This window comes from Tamandua tetradactyla, chromosome 1, assembly GCF_023851605.1.
Source record: "Tamandua tetradactyla isolate mTamTet1 chromosome 1, mTamTet1.pri, whole genome shotgun sequence".
Taxonomy (NCBI): domain Eukaryota; kingdom Metazoa; phylum Chordata; class Mammalia; order Pilosa; family Myrmecophagidae; genus Tamandua; species Tamandua tetradactyla.
This window is the reverse complement of record NC_135327.1, coordinates 187,108,462-187,120,062: the sequence shown is the minus strand read 5'-3', so window position 1 is coordinate 187,120,062 and position 11,601 is coordinate 187,108,462. Positions and strand designations below refer to the sequence as shown.

Here is an 11,601-nt window from a genome sequence, read left to right as displayed (position 1 = left end):
TCAATTAAGTGGGCACTTTGACAACATAGCTTCTCCTTTGGAATGTTTAATTGTGATGTTTACTGGACATTCCTGCAGTTTAAAATGATACTTTTAAAAAATAAAATTCTCTCCTAATGATGACTTGAGCCCTGCCACTCCATGGGAGAATCAGCGGAACCTGGAGGATCTTATTTGGAATTGACCTTCTCTATTGCAATTTTGTTCCTGTTTATTTTTTTGTTTTTTATTTTTTTATTAATTAAAAAAATTAACTAACAAAACATTTAGAAATCATTCCATTCTACATATGCAATCGGTAATTCTTAATATCATCGCATAGTTGCATATTCATCATTTCTTAGTACATTTGCATCGATTTAGAAAAAGAAATAAAAAGACAACAGAAAAAGAAATAAAACGATAATAGAGAGAAAAAAAAACTATACCTCACATGCCGCTTCATTCAATGTTTTAACATAATTACATTAAAATTAGGTAGTATTGTGTTGTCCATTTCTGAGTTTTTGTATCCAGTCCTGTTGCACAGTCTGTATCCCTTCAGCTCCAATTACCCATTATCTTATCCTATTTATAACTCCTGATGGTCTCTGTTACCAATGACATATTCCAAGTTTATTCACTAATGTCGGTTCATATCAGTGAGACCATACAGTATTTGTCCTTTAGTTTTTGGCTAGTCTCACTCAGCATAATGTTCTCTAGGTCCATCCATGTTATTACATGCTTCATAAGTTTATTCTGTCTTAGAGCTGCATAATATTCCATCATATGTATATACTACAGTTTGTTTGTCCACTCTTCTGTTGGTGGACATTTTGGCTGTTTCCATCTCTTTGCAATTGTAAATAATGCTGCTATAAACATTGGTGTGCAAATGTCTGTTTGTGTCTTTGCCCTTAAGTCCTCGGAGTAGATACCTAGCAATGGTATTGCTGGGTCATATGGCAATTCTATATTCAGCTTTTTGAGGAACTGCCAAACTGCCTTCCACAATGGTTGCACCATTTGACATTCCCACCAACAGTGGATAAGTGTGCCTCTTTCTCCACATCCTTTCCAGCACTTGTCATTTTTTGTTTTGTTGATAATGGCCATTCTGGTGGGCGTGAGATGATATCTCATTGTGGTTTTGATTTGCACTTCTCTAATGGCCAGGGACATTGAGCATCTCTTCATGTGCCTTTTGGCCATTTGTATTTCCTCATCTGAGAAGTGTCTGTTCAAGTCTTTTTCCAATTTTGTAATTGGATTGGCTGTCTTTTTGTTGTTGAGTTGAACAATCTCTTTATAAATTCTGGATACTAGACCTTTATCTGATATGTCGTTTCCAAATATTGTCTCCCATTGTGTAGTCTGTCTTTCTACTTTCTTGATGAAGTTCTTTGATGCACAAAAGTGTTTAATTTTGAGGAGCTCCCATTTCTTTCTTTCTTTTTTCAGTGCTCTTGCTTTAGGTGTAAGGTCCATAAAACTGCCTCCAATTATAAGATTCATAAGATATCTCCCTACATTTTCTTTTTACTGTTTCATGGCCTTAGACCTAATGTTTAGATCTTTCATCCATTTTGAGTTAACTTTTGTATAGGGTGTGAGATACAGGTCCTCTTTCATTCTTTTGCATATGGATATCCAGTTCTCTAGGCACCATTTATTGAAGAGACTGCTCTGTCCCAGGTGAGTTGGCTTGACTGCCTTATCAAAGATCAAATGTCCATAGATGAGAGGGTCTATATCTGAGCACTCTATTTGATTCCATTGGTCGATCTATCTATCTTTATGCCAGTACCATGCTGTTTTGACCACTGTGGCTTCATAATATGCCTTAAAGTCCGGCAGCGTGAGACCTCCAGCTTCGTTTTTTTTTCCTCAAGATACTTTTAGCAATTCAGGGCACCCTGCCCTTCCAGATAAATTTGCTTATTGGTTTTTCTATTTCTGAAAAATAAGTTGTTGGGATTTTGATTGGTATTGCACTGAATCTGTAAATCAATTTAGGTAGAATTGACATCTTAACTATATTTAATCTTCCAATCCATGAACATGGAATGCCCTTCCATCTATTTAGGTCTTCTGTGATTTCTTTTAACAGTTTCTTGTAGTTTTCTTTGTATAGGTCTTTTGTCTCTTTAGTTAAATTTATTCCTAAGTACTTTATTCTTTTAGTTGCAATTGTAAATGGAATTTGTTTCTTGATTTCCCCCTCAGCTTGTTCATTGCTAGTGTATAGAAACACTACAGATATTTGAATGTTGATCTTGTAACCTGCTACTTTGCTGTACTCGTTTACTAGCTCTAGTAGTTTTGCTGTGGATTTTTCAGGGTTTTCGACGTATAGTATCATATCATCTGCAAACAGTGATAGTTTTACTTCTTCCTTTCCAATTTTGATGCCTTGTATTTCTTTTCCTTGTCTAATTGCTCTGGCTAGAACTTCCAACACAATGTTGAATAACAGTGGTGATAGTGGACATCCTTGTCTTCTTCCTGATCTTAGGGGGAAAGTTTTCAATTTTTCCCCATTGAAGATGATATTAGCTGTGAGTTTTTCATATATTCCCTTTATCATTTTAAGGAAGCTCCCTTGTATTCCTATCCTTTGAAGTATTTTCAACAGGAAAGAATGCTGAATCTTGTCAAATGCCTTCTCTGCATCAATTGAGATGATCATGTGATTTTTCTGCTTTGATTTGTTGATATGGTGTATTACATTAATTGATTTTCTTATGTTGAACCATCCTTGCATACCTGGGATGAATCCTACTTGGTCATGATGTATAATTCTTTTAATGTGTTGCTGGATTCGATTTGCTAGAATTTTGTTGAGGACTTTTGCATCTACATTCATTAGAGAGACTGGTCTGTAGTGTTTTTTTGTAATATCTTTGCCTGGTTTTGGTATGAGTGTGATGTTGCCTTCATAGAATGAATTAGGTAGCTTTCCCTCCACTTCAATTTTTTTGAAGAGTTTGAGCAGGGTTGGTACTAATTCTTTCTGGAATGTTTGGTAGAATTCACATGTGAAGCCGTCTGGTCCTGGACTTTTCTTTTTGGGAAGCTTTTGAATGACATCTTCAATTTCTTTACTTGTGATTGGTTTGTTGAGGTCATCTATTTCTTCTTGAGTCAAAGTTGGTTGTTCATGCCTTTCTAGGAACTTGTCCATTTCATCTACGTTTTGTATTTATTAGCATAAAGTTGTTCATAGTATCCTGTTATTACCTCCTTTATTTCTGTGGGGTCAGTGATTATGTCTCCTCTTCCATTTCTGATCTTATTTATTTGCGTCCTCTCTCTTCTTCTTTTTGTCAGTCCTGCTAAGGGCCCATCAATCTTGTTGATTTTCTCATAGAACCAACTTCTGGTCTTATTGATTTTCTCTATTGTTTTCATGTTCTCAATTTCATTTATTTCTGCTCTAATCTTTGTTATTTCTTTCCTTTTGCTTGCTTTGGGGTTAGTTTGCTGTTCTTTCTCCAGTTCTTCCAAGTGGACAGTTAATTCCTGGATTTTTGCCCTTTCTTCTTTTTTGATATAAGCATTTAGGGCAATAAATTTCCCTCTTAGCACTGCCTTTGTTGCATCCCACAGGTTTTGATATGTTGTGTTTTCATTTTCATTCGCCTCGAGATATTTACTAATTTCTCTTGTAATTTCTTCCTTGACCCACTGGTTGTTTAAGAGTGTGTTACTGAGCCTTCATGTGTTTGTGAATTTTCTGGCACTCTGCCTATTTTGATTCCAACTTCATTCCTGTATGATCTGAGAAAGTGTTGTGTATGATTTCAATCTTTTTAAATTTGTTGAGCCTTGCTTTGTGACCCAGCATATGGTCTATCTTTGAGAATGATCCATGAGCACTTGAGAAAAAGGTGTATCCTGCTGTTGTGGGGTGTAATGTCCTATAAATGTCTGTTAAGTCTAGCTCATTTACTGTAATATTTAAATTCTCTGCTTCTTTATTGATCCTCTGTCTAGATGTTCTATACATTGATGAGAGTGGGGAATTGAAGTCTCCAACTATTATGGTAGATGTGTCTATTTCCGTTTTCAGTATTTGAAGTGTTTGCCTCACGTATTTTGGGGCATTCTGGTTCGGTGCATAAATATTTATGATTGTTATGTCTTCTTGTTGAATTGTTCCTTTTATTAGTAGATAGTATCCTTCTTTGCCTCTTTTAACTGTTTTACATTTGAAGTCTACTTTATTGGATATTAGTATAGCTACTCCTGCTCTTTTCTGGTTGTTATTTGCATGAAATATCTTTTCCCAACCTTTCACTTTCAACCTATGTTTACCTTTGGGTCTAAGATGTGTTTCCTGTAGACAGCATATAGAAGGGTCCTGTTTTTTAATCCATTCTGCCAGTCTATATCTTTTGATTGGGAAATTCAGTCCATTAACATTTAGTATTATTACTGTTTGGGTTGTACTTTCTTCTACCATTTTACCTTTTGTATTTTATATATCATATCTGATTTTCCTTCTTTCTACACTCTTTTCCACACCTCTCTCTTCTGTCTTTTTGTAACTGACTCTAGTGCTCCCTTTATTATTTCTTGCAGAGCTGGTCTCTTGGTCACAAATTCTCTCAGTGTCTTTTTGTCTGAAAATGTTTTAATTTCTCCCTCATTTTTGAAGGAAAATTTGGTGGATATAGAAGTCTTGGTTGGCAGTTTTTCTCTTTTAGTAATTTAAATATTTCATCCCACTGTCTTCTTGCCTCCATGATTTCTGCTGAGAAATCTACACATAGTCTTATTGGGTTTCCCTTGTATGTGATGGATTGTTTTTCTTTTGCTGCTTTCAAGATCCTCTCTCTCTTTGACCTCTGACATTCTAACTAGTAAGTGTCTTGGAGATCGCCTGTTTGGATCTATTCTCTTTGGGGTGCTCTGTACTTCTTGGATCTGTAATTTTAGGTCTTTCATAAGAGTTGGGAGATTTTCAGTGATAATTTCTTCCATTAGTTTTTCTGCTCTTTTTCCCTTCTCTTCTCCTTCTGGGACACCCACAATATGTATATTTGTGAGCTTCATATTATCATTCAATTCCCTGAGCCCCTGCTCAAATTTTTCCATTATTTTCCCTATAGTTTCTGTTTCTTTTTGGATTTCAGATGTTCCATCCTCAAGTTCACTAATTCTAACCTCTGTCTCTTGATATCTACCATTGTAGGTTTCCATTGTTTTTTTCATCTCTTCTACTGTATCTTTCATTCCCATAAGTTCTGTGATTTGTTTTTTCAGACTTTTCATTTCTTCTTTTTGTTCATTCCTTGCCTTCTTCATGTCCTCCCTCAATTTATTGATTTGGTTTTTGAAGAGGTTTTCCATTTCTGTTCGTATATTCAGAATTAGTTGTCTCAGCTCCTGTATCTCATTTGAACTATTGGTTTGTTCCTTTGACTGGGCCATATCTTCAATTTTCCTGGTGTGATTTGTTATTTTTTGCTGGCGTCTGGACATTTATTTACCTTAATTAGTTTATTCTGGAGATTGCTTTCATTTCTTTTATCTAGGGTTTTCTTCCTGGATGAGTTTGTTGTCTATATGTTCATTGACCTTCAGTTCAGCTTTTTCTGGGCCTCTAGCTTAAGTTCTGTTTAACAGAGGGTAAATTTTCAGTTCTTATTTTCTTTTTTCTTGTCCTGCTTGTAAGGTACCTTTTCCCTCCCTACCTTTAGGAGGGTCTACATAGGTATTACAGACTCTAGCCGGGTTTTTCCAGGCTAAGCTGGCCTCCTTTCAGGGGGAAGGAATCACCAGCATCAGTTTTCCCTGAGTGTGAGACCCAGCAGGTTGAAAGACTTTCCTGTGAAGTCTCTGGGCTCTGTTTTTCTTATCCTGCCCAGTATGTGGTGCTTGTCTGTCTGCGGGTCCCACCAGCAAAATATGTTGTGGCTCCTTTAACTTTGGAAGGCTCTCCCTGCTGGGGGCATGGTGGACACATTGGAAAGGTTGTAGGTTGGTTTTAATGGCTTCAAATTGCGCAGCCCTGGGATTTGAATTCCTTGAGAGAGATTCTACCCGAGTTGCCTTTCACCCCTCCCGTGGGGAAGGTTCAGATGGGAGACAGCCCTGAAAGCAGCCTGTTTCTGCGTTTAGGGCAGCTGCAGCCTGTGTAATCCCAGCGCTGAGTCCAGAGGCAACCAAGCCTCTGTAGAAACAGCCACAGAAGGCTCTGTTTCATCCCCTTTCCTCTCTTCCAGCCAGCCCAATAGGCGACTTCCGCCCCGACCAGTTTCGCCTGAGCTGGGGGCCTATTTTCAATAGTCAGAATTTGTTCATTAATGCCACTATTGGTGTTCGGTTAGACTCAGTCCCTGCTACTGTTGGAGACTCCCTCCTTTCCCTCTGGAAAGCTGCCCGTGGGGGGTGGGGCGCCGGCCGCTGGCCGCCTCGGCTTGGGGAACTCGCTGCTCCGAGATTCACAGCCGGTCCAGAGACTTGCAGCCAGTCCGGGAAGCAGCCCGTGAGGGAGGAGCGCCGGCCGCCGGCCGCCGCAGCTTGGGGAAGTGCACGCGGCTCAGGGAGCTCACCGCCTGGAGACTCGCAGCAGGTCCAGCTGGTCCAGACTCGGGCATGTTGCGTGTCTGGTCTCTGTTGTGGCTCCAGGAGCTGCTCTGTATTGTTTCTGGTTATTTAGTAGTTGCTCTGGAGGATGAAGTAAAATGCATGCACCTTACCAAGCCGCCATCTTGGCCCCTTCTCCTATTCTGTTTATTTTTAAATTTTCTTTTTGTTTCACTGGAAAGGAAAGATGATGCTCAGTTTTAAACATTAGAAGTGTACAAATTATCGCTTCATGGTCTTTTGGCTAAGATCAAGTGTAGTACCTGTTCTTATCAGTTTAATATCTGATACGTCCTCTATCTGAGGACAAAATATTAAATAGATATTTGGAGCAGGGAGATGGAATAAAAGCTTGCTCCATCCACTCCACGCATCGACCTGGTATTGCAGTACCTCCAGGAACAGTGCATCCCCTTGGGGGAAACATGCATTGGTTCATAAACGTAAGCTTTAAAGTTGGTGTTGTCAGTCATTTCTTCGTTTTCTTGGTCCTGAACTATTTTTCTATTCCCAGCTGTTCTATTGAGGGCTTCAGATTCTTTTTGTCTTGTGTATATGCTTGGCTTTCTCCCACTGTTTGTGCCTGCAGCACCTGGCCCTTACAAGTAGCTCTCTAAGCTCTAACTTGAACTACTGGTTTCATTACTTGTTACCCCTGTTGCTAACTGAAATCTCTGTTTCTGTTTTCTCTTATCCCTATAAAAAAAGTGTACAAATTACTTTGTTACAATAAAACTAAATGTGTACACACACACAAAAAAAAAAAGAACATGGCTTTTCGAGGGTAAATAATAGTTTCAAACCAGCACACCATGATAAAAGGTATCTATGAAAAACCCATAGAAAACATCCACCTAATGAGTGAAAGACAGAAATCTTCCCTCTAAATTCAGGAAAAAGACAAGGATACCCACAGTCACCACAGTTACTCAATATTGTATGGAAAATTCTTGCTAGAGCAACCAGGCAAGAAAAAGAAACAAAAGATACCCAAATTGGAAAGGAAAAAGTAAAACCTCTATTTTCAGATGACATGATCATATATAAAGAAAATCCTGAAAAAATCCACAAAAAAGCTCCTAGAGTTAATAAATGAATCCATCAAAGTGACCGATGACACTTTGACAAAATCAAGCCCCCAAAACTCAACAGTGTTTCATACACACACAAAAAATGAACAATCAGAAGAAAATTTTCATATATAAAGGAATCAAAATAATCAAATACCATTGGAATGGTTGGAATAAATCTAACCAAAGATATAAAGGAGTGTACACAGAAAATTACGAAACATTGTTGAAAGAAATCAAAGAAGACCTAAATAAATAGAAGGTCATTCTGTGTTCATAAATTGGAAGACTAAATATTGTTAAGATGTCACACCCACCCAAAGCAACTTACAGATTCAGCACAATATCAATCAACGTTCAAACAACATTCTTTGCAGAAATGGAAAAGCCAATCATCAAATTAAATGGAAAGGTCCCCAAATAGCCAAAGCCATCGTGAAAAAGAAGAACAAAGTTGGAGGTCTCACACTTTCCAATCTTAAAACTTATTTCAAAGCCACAGTAATCACAACTGCATGGTACTGGCATATGGATAGAGCTGTAGAACAATGGGATCAAATTGAGAGTTCAGATATCACGTTTACAGCCAACAAAGTTTTGAGAAGGGGACAAAGGCTATCCAATTGAGAAAGAATAGTCTCTTCAACAAATGATACTGGGAAATTGGATGTCCATTTGCAACAAAAAAAGGGAAGCCTCCTACCTCACATGATAAACAAAAATCAATTGCAAATGGATCAAATACCTAAATATAAGAACTGGAACTATCAAACTAGTAGAAGAAAATGTAGAAAGCATCTTCAGGACCTTGTGTTAGGCATTGGTTTCTTAGACTTTACACCCAAAGCATAAGCAACAAAAGAACAACAAAAAAAAATTAAAACTTCTGTGCCTCAATCAACTTTATCATGAAAGTAAAATGACAACCTATACAATGAGAGAAACTATTTGGAAACCACATATCTAATAAAGTCTTAATATCCGGAAAGTATGAACAAATGCTTACACTTAATAACAAAAAGACAACCCAATTTCAAAATGGGGCAAAAAACTTGAACAGACATCTCTATTGGCAGAAAGCACCTGAAAAAATGCTCAACATCATTTGTCATCAAGAATGCAAATCAAAACCACAATGAGTTATCATTTCATACTCATTAAAATGTCTACTATTAATAAAACAGGAAATTAGAAGTTTGGAGAGAATGTGGAGAAATATTGAACTCTCATTCATTGCCGATGGCCATGTAAAATGGTGCTGCTGCTGTGGAAGAAAGTTTGGTGGCTTCTCAGAAAATACAGAATTACCATATCACCTGGCAATCCCAGCTAGATATATACCCAAAAGAACTGAAACCAAGAACTCAAACAAATATTTTCACACTGATGTTCAAGGCAGCATTATTTATAATTGCCAAAAGATGGAAGCAACTTAAGAGTCTATCAAGCAATGACTTGATAAACAAAATGTGGTATACACATACAATGAAATATTATTCAGTCATAAAAAGAAATGAAGTTCTGATACTCACAACAACATGGATAAACCTTGAATACATCATGTTTAATGAAATAAGCTATACCAGAAGGACAGATATAGTATGATCTCGTTAATTTGAAACAATGAAAATAAACAAACAGAGTCAGAATTCAGAATATAGGTTACTAGGGGATAGGATGGGGATAGGGAATGGGAAATCAAGACATGAAATATATAGGATTCATAAATGGAATGATGGCAATGTTTTTGGTTATGGATGGTGGTGATGGTAGTACAAAATTGTGAACCTAGTTAACAGCACTGAAATATGTGTCTGAATATGGTTAAAAGGAAAATGTTAGGTTGTATATATGGTAACAGAATAAAACTTTAAAAAAATCCGTAGAACTATGCTACACAAACAGTGAACACTAAGTTAAACCATGAACTATAGCTAATCGTACAATTATAAAATTGTGCTTTCATCAATTGTAACAAATGTTCCACACCAGTGCAAGGTGTAATAATAGGGTGGTATATGGGAATCCTGTATTTTATGTATGATTGTTCTGTAAACCCACAACTCCTCTAATAAAGGGGGAAAAAGAAATAAGTGAGAACTGAGACTTATCTCCATTGGGCTTATAGTGTAATAATGGAGACAGACATATAAACAATGATTACACAATAGAATTTGAAAAAAAAATGAGTGGAACCAGGAGGCTTTCTTCTAAGGGCTATGAAACTTGTACCAAGAGACAATGTGCTTGTGCAACTGTGCACACTGTGTGTGTGATTTGGAAAAATGTTTTCTTTGCTTTTGGACTCTGCTTTCAGAGGCATGAATAAGTAATGGAATTAAGCTCTGGAATCTTCTCTGTTAACTCTGGCCTTTTTCTAACAAGATTCAAAAACAGTTCATGCCAATCAGAAATTTTAAGTATTTGTTGATTGAGTGAGCATCAGCATAATTGTCATAATCATTTTCACCGATGTCCTGAGTATCAACTTCACTGTCTATAATTAATCAATCAAATACCATATTTAATTAGTATCTGTTCCATGTCCAACCCTGACTCCCTTCATCATCACTGTTATCACAACTTCCCTCCTCCTGAGTGTTGAGAGCAGGACCTGGAACACCACACAGGCCTTGGAAGGAAATATCAATCAGTAGACACATTTGTACTAATCTCTGTGTGCAACACTCTGTGCTAGGCACTGCAAGAGCCACAGAAGTGCATTAGGAGGCCCTACACCACAACTTAGAAATGATTTGGAAAGGTAAGAGATAAATACAAAACAAAAAAAAAAAAAAAGAGGGAAAAGAAATTACAACATAACCCAGCAATGCAAAAAAAAGAGCAATAAGCCAGTATTCGATTGATTGCCAAAGATAATGATCAATGTATGGAATTAGTGGTAGGAAACCCAAGTAATTTCCAAAGGAACTAAAAAGAGTAAAAAGATAAAAATGGGCCTTAGAAAATGGTAGAATTTGCATAGAATTTGAGGGAGTAGAGAGAAATCACCTCATTCTTAATGAGTAGGGGAATAACATGAGCCAGGTGAAAAGGTATTAAAGTAAAGTATGTCGGTGGAAGAGTAAGCAAACCAGTTTGGTTAGAGCACAGATTTCATTTTGAGTTGCCATTGAGAAGGAGGTAAGGCTGGAAAGAGGAGGCCTGAAAAGTAGGACTTTGAAAACAAAGCCAAAGAGTTTGCATTACAGGCAATGGCAGGATAGCAAAGGTTTGTTAGGTATTTTTAATTTTTTTTGACTTTTTTATTGTATAATCTAACATATGTACAAAGCAAAGAAATAAGAAACAATAATTTTCAAAGTACTCTTCAACAAATGGTTACAGGACAGATCCCAGGTTTTGTCATGGGCTACCATACGATTCTCTCATATTTTTTCTTCTAGCTGCTCCAGAAAATAGGAGGCTAGAGGGCTTAAATATTTTTTATCATCACAATAGACTTTTTTCCTTCTTTTTTTGTGAACAATAACATATATACAAAAAAGCTATAAATATCCAAGCACAGCACTACAATTAGTTGTAGAACATAGTTTAGACTTTGACATGGGTTACAATTTCACAATTTTGGGTTTTTACTTCTATCTGCTCTAAAATACTGGAGACGAAAAGGGATATCAATTTAATGATTCAGCATTCATATTCATTTATTAAGTCCTGTTTTCTATGTATAATTCCACCATCACCTTTGATCTTTCCAAACCTCTCTTTGGGGTTGTTTGGGTTATGGCGATTTTTAATTTTTCATATTGGAAGGGTCTGTCACTAATATGGGGTAGGGAGATGGAACTATCTGATGTTCTGGAGAGGCTGGGCTAGGTTTCAGGGCTTATCTGGACCAGGGACCCATCTGGAGGTTGTAGGTTTCTGGAAAGTTATTCTAGTGCCTGGAACCCTTGTGGAATCTTATGTATTGCCCTAGGTGTTGTTTAGG

General features: G+C 37.2%; 1 non-coding gene across 1 annotated transcript; it reads left to right on the top strand.

Annotated features, from left to right (window-relative positions):
- Nucleotides 1–6,800: 6,800 nt before the first annotated feature.
- LOC143653881 (U2 spliceosomal RNA) lies at nt 6,801–6,991 on the top strand. Its single transcript, XR_013161592.1, has one exon. It is a non-coding gene; the product is annotated as a U2 spliceosomal RNA (small nuclear RNA).
- Nucleotides 6,992–11,601: the final 4,610 nt, after the last annotated feature.